Source organism: Mauremys reevesii, linkage group 15 (assembly GCF_016161935.1).
Source record: "Mauremys reevesii isolate NIE-2019 linkage group 15, ASM1616193v1, whole genome shotgun sequence".
Taxonomy (NCBI): domain Eukaryota; kingdom Metazoa; phylum Chordata; order Testudines; family Geoemydidae; genus Mauremys; species Mauremys reevesii.
Window position 1 is genome coordinate 8,239,157 of NC_052637.1, and position 11,311 is coordinate 8,250,467.

The 11,311-nt window shown below is 46.7% G+C and overlaps 3 non-coding genes across 3 annotated transcripts; all 3 read right to left on the reverse strand.

The window, feature by feature from the left end:
• Positions 1 to 579: 579 nt before the first annotated feature.
• Positions 580 to 652, reverse strand: TRNAK-CUU. The gene has a single exon. It is a non-coding gene; the product is annotated as a tRNA-Lys (tRNA).
• A 1,450-nt stretch (positions 653 to 2,102) lies between these two features.
• TRNAL-CAA lies at positions 2,103 to 2,211 on the reverse strand. Its single transcript has 2 exons — positions 2,174 to 2,211; positions 2,103 to 2,148 (listed from the first exon to the last, which is right to left on the reverse strand). It is a non-coding gene; the product is annotated as a tRNA-Leu (tRNA).
• A 4,144-nt stretch (positions 2,212 to 6,355) lies between these two features.
• On the reverse strand, positions 6,356 to 6,464 carry TRNAL-CAA. The gene is made up of 2 exons: positions 6,427 to 6,464; positions 6,356 to 6,401 (listed from the first exon to the last, which is right to left on the reverse strand). It is a non-coding gene; the product is annotated as a tRNA-Leu (tRNA).
• Positions 6,465 to 11,311: the final 4,847 nt, after the last annotated feature.

Sequence of the window (11,311 nt, forward strand, 5' to 3'; positions counted from 1 at the left end):
CTTCAAAGGAGGTTAACACAAGCTCTGAGCTCTTCGTTTCCTTATGGTTCCCTTCCTATTTTTATCACAGTCAACTGATATGAAAAAGAAACAGAAAACATATTAAAACAATTTCCAGTATTGTTATACATTGAGGAGATGTCTTTTTTTTTAAAACAGTTTGATTGCTATCTTGTTTTACTCTCCATGGGCTTACAGAAATGTACGAGGGATGAATAAGATGTGGTTGGAATCTTCAGCCTTAAGCAATCTCCATCCCAGTGAAGAGGGCTGGTGGAGGATTTGAGAAAGAAGCAGTTATCTCAACTACTGAGTGCTGGCGAAGATATAGAAAGAAGTAGAGAAGCTATAGATCACTGCTGGGGGGGCAATGAGCTTCTGAAAGGTTATTTTTTCCCTCTCTTGCCTGGGCTAGAAGAGACTCAACTCTCTTAGGACCATGGAATTGTCAATTTGTCTTCTCTTCATGATGTACTGAAGGTCCCAGACAGCCTCAGATGGTTGAGTGGACAAAGAGTGGATTCCCTTGGGTCCTGAGACTCTAAGGGAAAGAGTGATGTCGAAGAGTGCAAGATCAAACGCCCAACGTGGGGCTCGAACCCACGACCTTGAGATTAAGAGTCTCATGCTCTACCGACTGAGCTAGTCGGGCTAGGCTTGAAAGTGTTGCAAAGGCACAGACAGTACAGAAGAAGAGCGAAGGAAGTTTCTTTGCGTGCTGGATTCGTTTCCTGACATTTGCCTTCTTTCCTGGTTCCTTCGCTCTCCAGCTAGCAAACAGGACCCGTTTCAAGGCTAGTTAGATGCTGGTGTCTAGACCAGAGAAGTGGGGTTCATCTAGCAGCTGCTTAGAGAAACCTGGGCGGGAGGGTGGAATTTAGGATTCTCCCACCAGGAGGAGGTGCTGTTTCTCAGAAAAAGCTTCTCAGCGCCCAAAGAGGGGGCAGACAAGACAGTTCCCCGCCGGCCGCCAGACACATCTTTTCGCAGGGAATCAGAACCCCCTGGGGTAAAACTCCTCCAAGCATGCGCGGCTCCAGGAATGTCAGAGAAGGGAAGGACTGTTTGCTTTAGGAGGTGGGTGCAGGTCCTTAGGTCCCTCCAGCGTGCGATGAAACCATTTGGGGGGAAGGGGCCGGGGTAGACAAAGAGAGGAAAGAACGGCTTGCAGCTCCTGTGCAAACACCATGTTCCCAGCGGTCCAAGAGAAGCGGGTGGGGGTTCAAGCATTTTGGCTGCTTCCTGAGGACACAGAACTCACAACCTGGCAATGCTCAGAGCCCCGTTCCTCGGGAGTTTTCTTTGTGTTGGTCTTGTGATGCTGAGGGAGGAAGCTGAAGCATCATTTGAGTTTGTTTCAGTGCCTTCGGTTGGCCTAAGGTTGTGACCCTGAGCACAGGGGTTCCAGCTCTTAACCCCTGAGGGGAATGGACAATGGACCAACTTAATCTGTTGGACAGAAAGTAGCCTGAAAAAAATCAAATGATGCTTCCGGTTCCTCCGTCAGGATCACAAGAGAAACACAAAAAATCCCAAGAGGAACAATTCTTCTCTGCTTTAGTTACCTCCATCGCAATCCTCTCCACCTCTTCTTCTGCCTACCTAGCGGCTCTTCGATGGAGAAAGATCCTGGAGCTGACAGAATTTCTGAGATACAAACTGAGAGAGAGGCTTTGAGACCTCCTGATAGGATGTTGACACAATCTAACAGGGCTCTTGGTTGTAGCTGCCTCCTATCTCTGCTCCCTATGTTGTCAATTCTGTGCCCTCATGAAGCAGCCAAACCAGAGTACATAGAGCACCCAGTTTAGGGCTGAAGCCCAAACCCTGAGACCAAGAGTCTTACCTTCCCTTTATCAGTGTCTACTGTACTGCTCCCTTCTTCCTCCACCTGTATGTTTGACATCCATACCTGCCCAACACCAAGCAATGCCAACTTTCTGGTGGGGAATAAACTGGAATTTACCCAACTAGGTGCCTTGAGCGCATGGATTCTGAAGGTATTTACAATTCCTCTAACTTCTCTTGCCGCTACTCTAAGAAAACTCCTAAACAAGGGCCATTGAAACCAGGCCACCTCTTGAGGTGGAATCAAGAGGCTGTGTCAGGAGTGGGATTTGAACCCACGCCTCCTGCGGGAGACCAGAAGCCCCAACTGTGGGAAAGACAGAGCCTTGAGTCTGGCGCCTTAGACCACTCGGCCATCCTGACACTGGCACAAAAGCATCTCTCTCAACCCTCCTTTTCTTCAATATTGTATGAGCCGCTCAAGGCGGCCAAGACAGCATCTCTCTTTCAACACCTACATCACATCTGGTTTTTAGACACCATCACCCTCATCTAAAGTTGCAGGTTTCCTACAACCCTGTGCGTTCTGAGGTGTTCTAATCTCCCCCCTCACTTATTAGGGGAATAAAAGATGGCCACTAGGATAGAGGCAGAATAGAGATACTTAGCTTAATGAGAACCTCAAACTCCCGCACGGTGGGCCACACAGTCAAGCAGCCAGCACTCACAATCGGTACCGGCCTTGTTTTTTTGTTTTTTTTCCAAAATAGCTCAGCACTCAGGGTGTTGAGCCCTTCTGGAAATCTTGCAAAAGAGTTTGGAGCCTGAACGGGAGTTGAGTTCTTAAGAAAACGATGTTTTTGTTTTGTTTCCCCAAGAAAATTGGGGAAAAAAGATTAATCTAGGGTGAACCTGGATGTTTATTGCTGTTTTCGTTCAGCTCCACTAGGCTGTTTCGAAAGCTGGCCCGTTCCCCATTACAGAGGGTCCAAGCAGAGAGAGTGAAGGAACGCCTGTGCTCAGTGTCACAACCTGAGCCCGAGGAAAAGCCCTGAAACACGCTCAAATGACGCTTTAGGTTCATCCATCAGAATCACAAGAGCAAGACAAAGAACTCTCAAGAGGAAGAGTCCTCGGCTTTCATTTACCCCATCGCAACCCTCTTCACTTCTTCTTCTGCCTACCTAGAGGCTCGTCCAGGAAGATCACTCAACTGATTATAATTTGGGCAGAGAAACCCAGGGAGGGCTTGTGCTCCCCCTCCATGTGAGCGGATAGCATTCTGACCTCGTCTCACGGGTCTCTCAGCTTTGGCTTCCCCAGTTTGTCAACTCGGTGCAGGCAGGAAGCAGGCTCTCCTCGGCTTTGGCAAGCCACTTTCTGTCCAAATTGGGAAACCCGTCCAGTCTCCATTCCCCTGTGAGAACAAGAGCAGAGAGTTCACCAGCTGAACCCAATCCGAGGCATTGAAGCAGGTGGAATTATGCTTCCCGTTCCTCCGTCAGGATCACCAGGGAAACACACCAAAATCCCAAGAGGAACAACTCTTCTCTGTTTTATTTACCCCCAACGCAATCCTCTCTGCTTCTTCTGCCTCCCTCGAGGCTCCTCCAGAGACAAAAATCATTGAGCTGATAGGATTTGGGGGATAGAAACGGAGAGAGGGGGTTTGATACCTCCTGAGAGGATGTGGCCACGATAGAACAGCTCTCTCGGTTTTAGAAGCCTCCTAGCCTGGCTCTTTTGTTGTCAATTCTGTGCCATCAGGAAGCAGCGAAAGCAGGGTAGGTAGGGCACCCGGTGACGTTGCACTCCATACGTTTTATGAAAGGATGCTTATAAGTGTGAGTATGATGTAACTGGAATATGCTTGATGCAAAAGGTCTCTTGTAAGGTATCATAACAAAGGTTCTAACCTACTGAATATATGCCTCCTATTTGTATGCATGTCTCATTCTTGTATCTGAAGCTGGAAATATGAAGTCTAACTCTGAGGTCCTATTGTAATTATGCAAAGCGTGGGCCACTAATGGTGGTTTAAAACGATCTTGGGTGAAAGTGCAATGTTGTTATAATTTGGGTAAGGCTAGGTAAGAAGGAAAAACTAAATTGTTTGCACAAGTAAGTGTATTTGTGTAAAAGGGTGCAGAGGCTGGGCTTTAAGGGGCAGCTAGCCATATTGTAGCAGTTGGAAGCTTTGCTTTCCCCATGGCCGCCAAAGAGTTTTCAAGCCTTCTGAAGGAGGCCAGAAAGTTGCCTTCTTCCTGTTGAATTCCAAGTGAGGAAGGAAAGGTAGACTTTTGTTGAAGAGAGTAACTTAACTCCCTGACCGGGAATTGAGCCTGGGCAATGGCAGTGAAAGTGCCAAATCCTAACCACTAGACCACCAGGGAGATTGCATTTGGGGTGTTGGGCGTGACTTTCTAGACCTACTTTCTGTCCAACTGAGGCCATTCGTTCGTCTTCAAAGGAGGTTAACACAAGCTCTGAGCTCTTCGTTTCCTTACGGTCCCCTTCCTATTTTTATCACAGTCAACTGATATGAAAAAGAAACAGAAAACATATTAAAACAATTTCCAGTATTGTTATACATTGAGGAGATGTCTTTTTTTTTAAAACAGTTTGATTGCTATCTTGTTTTACTCTCCATGGGCTTACAGAAATGTACGAGGGATGAATAAGATGTGGTTGGAATCTTCAGCCTTAAGCAATCTCCATCCCAGTGAAGAGGGCTGGTGGAGGATTTGAGAAAGAAGCAGTTATCTCAACTACTGAGTGCTGGCGAAGATATAGAAAGAAGTAGAGAAGCTATAGATCACTGCTGGGGGGGCAATGAGCTTCTGAAAGGTTATTTTTTCCCTCTCTTGCCTGGGCTAGAAGAGACTCAACTCTCTTAGGACCATGGAATTGTCAATTTGTCTTCTCTTCATGATGTACTGAAGGTCCCAGACAGCCTCAGATGGTTGAGTGGACAAAGAGTGGATTCCCTTGGGTCCTGAGACTCTAAGGGAAAGAGTGATGTCGAAGAGTGCAAGATCAAACGCCCAACGTGGGGCTCGAACCCACGACCCTGAGATTAAGCGTCTCATGCTCTACCGACTGAGCTAGTCCTCAAGGTGCCGCAAAGGCACAGACAGTACAAAAGAAGAGCGAAGGAAGTTTCTTTGCGTGCTGAGATTCGTTTCCTGACATTTGCCTTCTTTCCTGGTTCCTTCGCTCTCCAGCTAGCAAACAGGACCCGTTTCAAGGCTAGTTAGATGCTGGTGTCTAGACCGGAGAAGTGGGGTTCATCTAGCAGCTGCTTAGAGAAACCTGGGCGGGAGGGTGGAATTTAGGATTCTCCCACCAGGAGGAGATGCTGTTTCTCAGAAAAAGCTTTTCAGCGCCCAAAGAGGGGGCAGACAAGACAGTTCCCCGCCGGCCGCCAGACACATCTTTTCGCAGGGAATCAGAACCCCCTGGGGTAAAACTCCTCCAAGCATGCGCGGCTCCAGGAATGTCAGAGAAGGGAAGGACTGTTTGCTTTAGGAGGTGGGTGCGGAAACCTGCAGGTCCTTAGGTCCCTCCAGCGTGCGATGAAACCATTTGGGGGGAAGGGGCCGGGGTAGACAAAGAGAGGAAAGAAGGGCTTGCAGCTCCTGTGCAAACACCATGTTCCCAGCGGTCCAAGAGAAGCGGGTGGGGGTTCAAGCATTTTGGCTGCTTCCTGAGGACACAGAACTCACAACCTGGCAATGCTCAGAGCCCCGTTCCTCGGGAGTTTTCTTTGTGTTGGTCTTGTGATGCTGAGGGAGGAAGCTGAAGCATCATTTGAGTTTGTTTCAGTGCCTTCGGTTGGCCTAAGGTTGTGACCCTGAGCACAGGGGTTCCAGCTCTTAACCCCTGAGGGGAATGGACAATGGACCAACTTAATCTGTTGGACAGAAAGTAGCCTGAAAAAAATCAAATGATGCTTCCGGTTCCTCCGTCAGGATCACAAGAGAAACACAAAAAATCCCAAGAGGAACAATTCTTCTCTGCTTTAGTTACCTCCATCGCAATCCTCTCCACCTCTTCTTCTGCCTACCTAGCGGCTCTTCGATGGAGAAAGATCCTGGAGCTGACAGAATTTCTGAGATACAAACTGAGAGAGAGGCTTTGAGACCTCCTGATAGGATGTTGACACAATCTAACAGGGCTCTTGGTTGTAGCTGCCTCCTATCTCTGCTCCCTATGTTGTCAATTCTGTGCCCTCATGAAGCAGCCAAACCAGAGTACATAGAGCACCCAGTTTAGGGCTGAAGCCCAAACCCTGAGACCAAGAGTCTTACCTTCCCTTTATCAGTGTCTACTGTACTGCTCCCTTCTTCCTCCACCTGTATGTTTGACATCCATACCTGCCCAACACCAAGCAATGCCAACTTTCTGGTGGGGAATAAACTGGAATTTACCCAACTAGGTGCCTTGAGCGCATGGATTCTGAAGGTATTTACAATTCCCTCTAACTTCTCTTGCCGCTACTCTAAGAAAACTCCTAAACAAGGGCCATTGAAACCAGGCCACCTCTTGAGGTGGAATCAAGAGGCTGTGTCAGGAGTGGGATTTGAACCCACGCCTCCTGCGGGAGACCAGAAGCCCCAACTGTGGGAAAGACAGAGCCTTGAGTCTGGCGCCTTAGACCACTCGGCCATCCTGACACTGGCACAAAAGCATCTCTCTCAACCCTCCTTTTCTTCAATATTGTATGAGCCGCTCAAGGCGGCCAAGACAGCATCTCTCTTTCAACACCTACATCACATCTGGTTTTTAGACACCATCACCCTCATCTAAAGTTGCAGGTTTCCTACAACCCTGTGCGTTCTGAGGTGTTCTAATCTCCCCCCTCACTTATTAGGGGAATAAAAGATGGCCACTAGGATAGAGGCAGAATAGAGATACTTAGCTTAATGAGAACCTCAAACTCCCGCACGGTGGGCCACACAGTCAAGCAGCCAGCACTCACAATCGGTACCGGCCTTGTTTTTTTGTTTTTTTTCCAAAATAGCTCAGCACTCAGGGTGTTGAGCCCTTCTGGAAATCTTGCAAAAGAGTTTGGAGCCTGAACGGGAGTTGAGTTCTTAAGAAAACGATGTTTTTGTTTTGTTTCCCCAAGAAAATTGGGGAAAAAAGATTAATCTAGGGTGAACCTGGATGTTTATTGCTGTTTTCGTTCAGCTCCACTAGGCTGTTTCGAAAGCTGGCCCGTTCCCCATTACAGAGGGTCCAAGCAGAGAGAGTGAAGGAACGCCTGTGCTCAGTGTCACAACCTGAGCCCGAGGAAAAGCCCTGAAACACGCTCAAATGACGCTTTAGGTTCATCCATCAGAATCACAAGAGCAAGACAAAGAACTCTCAAGAGGAAGAGTCCTCGGCTTTCATTTACCCCATCGCAACCCTCTTCACTTCTTCTTCTGCCTACCTAGAGGCTCGTCCAGGAAGATCACTCAACTGATTATAATTTGGGCAGAGAAACCCAGGGAGGGCTTGTGCTCCCCCTCCATGTGAGCGGATAGCATTCTGACCTCGTCTACGGGGTCTCTCAGCTTTGGCTTCCCCAGTTTGTCAACTCGGTGCAGGCAGGAAGCAGGCTCTCCTCGGCTTTGGCAAGCCACTTTCTGTCCAAATTGGGAAACCCGTCCAGTCTCCATTCCCCTGTGAGAACAAGAGCAGAGAGTTCACCAGCTGAACCCAATCCGAGGCATTGAAGCAGGTGGAATTATGCTTCCCGTTCCTCCGTCAGGATCACCAGGGAAACACACCAAAATCCCAAGAGGAACAACTCTTCTCTGTTTTATTTACCCCCAACGCAATCCTCTCTGCTTCTTCTGCCTCCCTCGAGGCTCCTCCAGGGACAAAAATCATTGAGCTGATAGGATTTGGGGGATAGAAACGGAGAGAGGGGGTTTGATACCTCCTGAGAGGATGTGGCCACGATAGAACAGCTCTCTCGGTTTTAGAAGCCTCCTAGCCTGGCTCTTTTGTTGTCAATTCTGTGCCATCAGGAAGCAGCGAAAGCAGGATAGGTAGGGCACCCGGTGACGTTGCACTCCATACGTTTTATGAAAGGATGCTTATAAGTGTGAGTATGATGTAACTGGAATATGCTTGATGCAAAAGGTCTCTTGTAAGGTATCATAACAAAGGTTCTAACCTACTGAATATATGCCTCCTATTTGTATGCATGTCTCATTCTTGTATCTGAAGCTGGAAATATGAAGTCTAACTCTGCGGTCCTATTGTAATTATGCAAAGCATGGGCCACTAATGGTGGTTTAAAACCTTGACGGCTCCCATTGACAATTGGTTGTAAATGGTTTATTGACCTGCAAACCTTCTTGTGTTCGTGTGGGCCAACCCAGGAAGAATGGAAACTAGGGGTCTTACAGAGGCCACAATACTGGAATCCATCTTAAATCTGGTATTTTTCCATTTAGAAGGAAGTGTGAGGACCCGGAGAGACAAAAGATTCCCGCCTTATTCCAAAGCTATAAAAGGGGATGAAGCTTGACAAAGGGGCTGCCAGTCATGACAAAACCCCTGCTAACCACCGAGGATGTCTGCTGGAAGTAACAAAGACCGAAGCAGGGGAAAGGATTGGGCCCAGACTGGGAAGGAGTCTAGTCTGTGAAAGAAGCTGATTGGAACACCTCTGAGGGTGAGCTATTCCCTGGAATCAGTTTCTTAATGTATTTGGCTTAGGCGTGCCTGTTTTGTTTTCTTTTGCTTGGTGACTTCCTTTGTTCTGTCTGTTATTACTTGAAATCACTTAACTCCTACATTTTATACTTAATAAAAAGGACTTTTGTTTATTAATAAACCCAGAGTAAATGATTAATCCCTGGGGGCGCAAACAGCTATGCATCTCTCTACATATCCCTAGAGCCCCGAGCAGGGGTATTCTATCTGCTACCCAAGATCTATAAACCTGGGAATCCTGGATGCCCCATCATCTCAGGCATTGGCACCCTGACAGCAGGATTTTCTGGCTATGTGGACTGTCTCCTCAGGACCTTCACTACCAGCACTCCCTGCTATCTTTGAGATACCACTGACTTCCTGATGAAACAATCCATTGGTGATCTTCCTGAAAACACCATCCTAGCCAGTATGGATTTTGAAGATCTCTACACCAACATTCCACACAAAGATGGACTACAAGGAATCAGGAACAATATCCCCGATAATGTCACGCAAACTTGGTGGCTGAACTTCGTGACTTTGTCTTTGCCCACAACAATTTCATATTTGGGGATGATTTAAACCTTCAAGTCAGTAGCACTCCTTTGGGTTCCCGCATGGACCCCGAGTTTGCCAACATTTTTATGCCTTACTTAGAACAACGCTTCCTTGGCTCTTGTCCCGTAGCGCCCCTACTCTACTTGCAGTATGTTGATAATATCTTCATCATCTGGACCCAGGGGAAGGAGGCCCTTATGGAATTCCATGAGGATTTCAACTATTTCCACCCCACCATCAACCTTAGCCTGGACCAGTTCACACAGGAGATCAACTTTCTGGACACTACACTGCAAATAAGCGATGGTCACAAAAACACCACTTTATACCGGAAACCTACTGACCACTATACTTACCTACTTGCTTCCAGCTTTCATCCAGACCACATCACATGATACATTTTCTGTAGCCAAGCCCTAAGATACAACCGCATTTGCTGCAATCCCTCAGACAGAGACACACACCTACAGGATCAAGCAATACCCACTTTGGGTACTGAAGAAAGAGATTGACAGAGACAAAAGTGTACCCAGATGTCACCTACTACAAGATAGGCCCAACAAAGAAAGTAACAGAATGCCACTAACCATCACCTACAGCTCCCAGCTAAAACCTCTCCAGCACATCATGAAGGATCTACAACCACCCTGAAGGATGATCTCTCACTCTCACAGACCTTGGGAGACAGGCCAGTCCTCATTTAGAGACAGCCCCGCAACCTGAAGCAAATACTCACCAGCAACTACACACCACACAACAAAGACACTAACCCAGGAACCAATCCCTGCAACAAACCCCATTGCTAACTCTGTTGGCATATCTATTCAAGGTACACCATTATAGGACATAACCACATCAGCCACACCATCAGGGCTCATCCACCTGCACATCTACCAATGTGATATATGCCACCATGTGCCAGCAATGCCCCTCTGCCATGTACATTGGCCAAACCGGACAGTCTCTATGCAAAAGAATAAATGGACACAAATCAGAACATCAAGAATTGTAACTTTCAAAAACCAGTAGGAAAGCATTTCAGTCTCCCTGGACACTCAATAACAGACTAAAAGTGTCGATTCTTCAACAAAAAAACTTAAAAATAGACTCGAATTAATTTGAAAATGTGACACTATCAGATTAGGCCTGAATAAAGACAGGGAGTGGCTGGGTCACTACAAAAAATAACTTTCCCTATGTTGATACTCACACCTTCTTGTCAACTGTTGGGAATGGGCCACTTCTACCATGATTGAATCGGCCTCGTTAGCACTGACCCCCCACTTGGTAAGGCAACTTCCATCTTTTCATGTGCTGTATATTTATACCTGCTTACTGTATTTTTCACTCCATGCATCTGATGAAGTGGGTTATAGCCCCCAAAAGCTTATGCCCAAATAAATTTGTTAGTCTCTAAGGTGACACAAGAACTCCTCATTGGTTAAATCTGGACAAGTAATTGCTGATATAACTATTGTGAATATGTTTATAGTCAATGAGGGAGGCAGAAGCAAACTAAACTAACTATTGTGGGTATGTTAATAGTAAATAAAGTAGGCAGGAACCTTCTGAACTGGTAAGATTGCCTTAGACAATCTGCAAAGTGATTGGTGTATACAAAATTTGCAAAGCTATTGGTCCTTACATACAAGACGCATAGACATTGGTAGCTAGGAAAGATGTCTATTAAGTGTTTAGTGTTTGATATGAATTGGAACTGTGGTATCACCTTGTACCTAAGCCCCCTGGATCTGGGCCTGGCCAGCATGGGCAAAGAGCTGTTACATGCTTAATAAAAAAACCTTAGTGTTGAGCTGGAGTTGAAATGAGATGGGTTCTTTTTGGATCCCAGAGAAATGGATAAAGTGTTCCAGAACTGGATGAGGTGTTCTGGATAAGCCAAGTGGAAAGGTCTTGGAGGGAAATCCCAACAATGGTATCAAAGTTTCCCAACACAATGAAGTCTTCTGAATGTCATCACCATGTCAGATACATATTAGAATCTTCCTCAACTCCTCCAACAAGGCTTTGTTAGTTTGGGATTGACAGATTAGCAGGTTGAATAGGAAAATCTTGAAAAAAACTCCAGATGACTTTAGTGAGGGCATAACAAAGGCCATTTTTCTACTTTTCATCTGAAAAATTTCCATCACATTCTCAGTCATGTCCGTAGGGGGTGAAGTCTTCCAGGTACAAGTCATTACCAAAACATGGTAGAGTGGGGACATTTGCTCACTTCTTTGCCACACTGATGCTCTGAGTTGCTTTG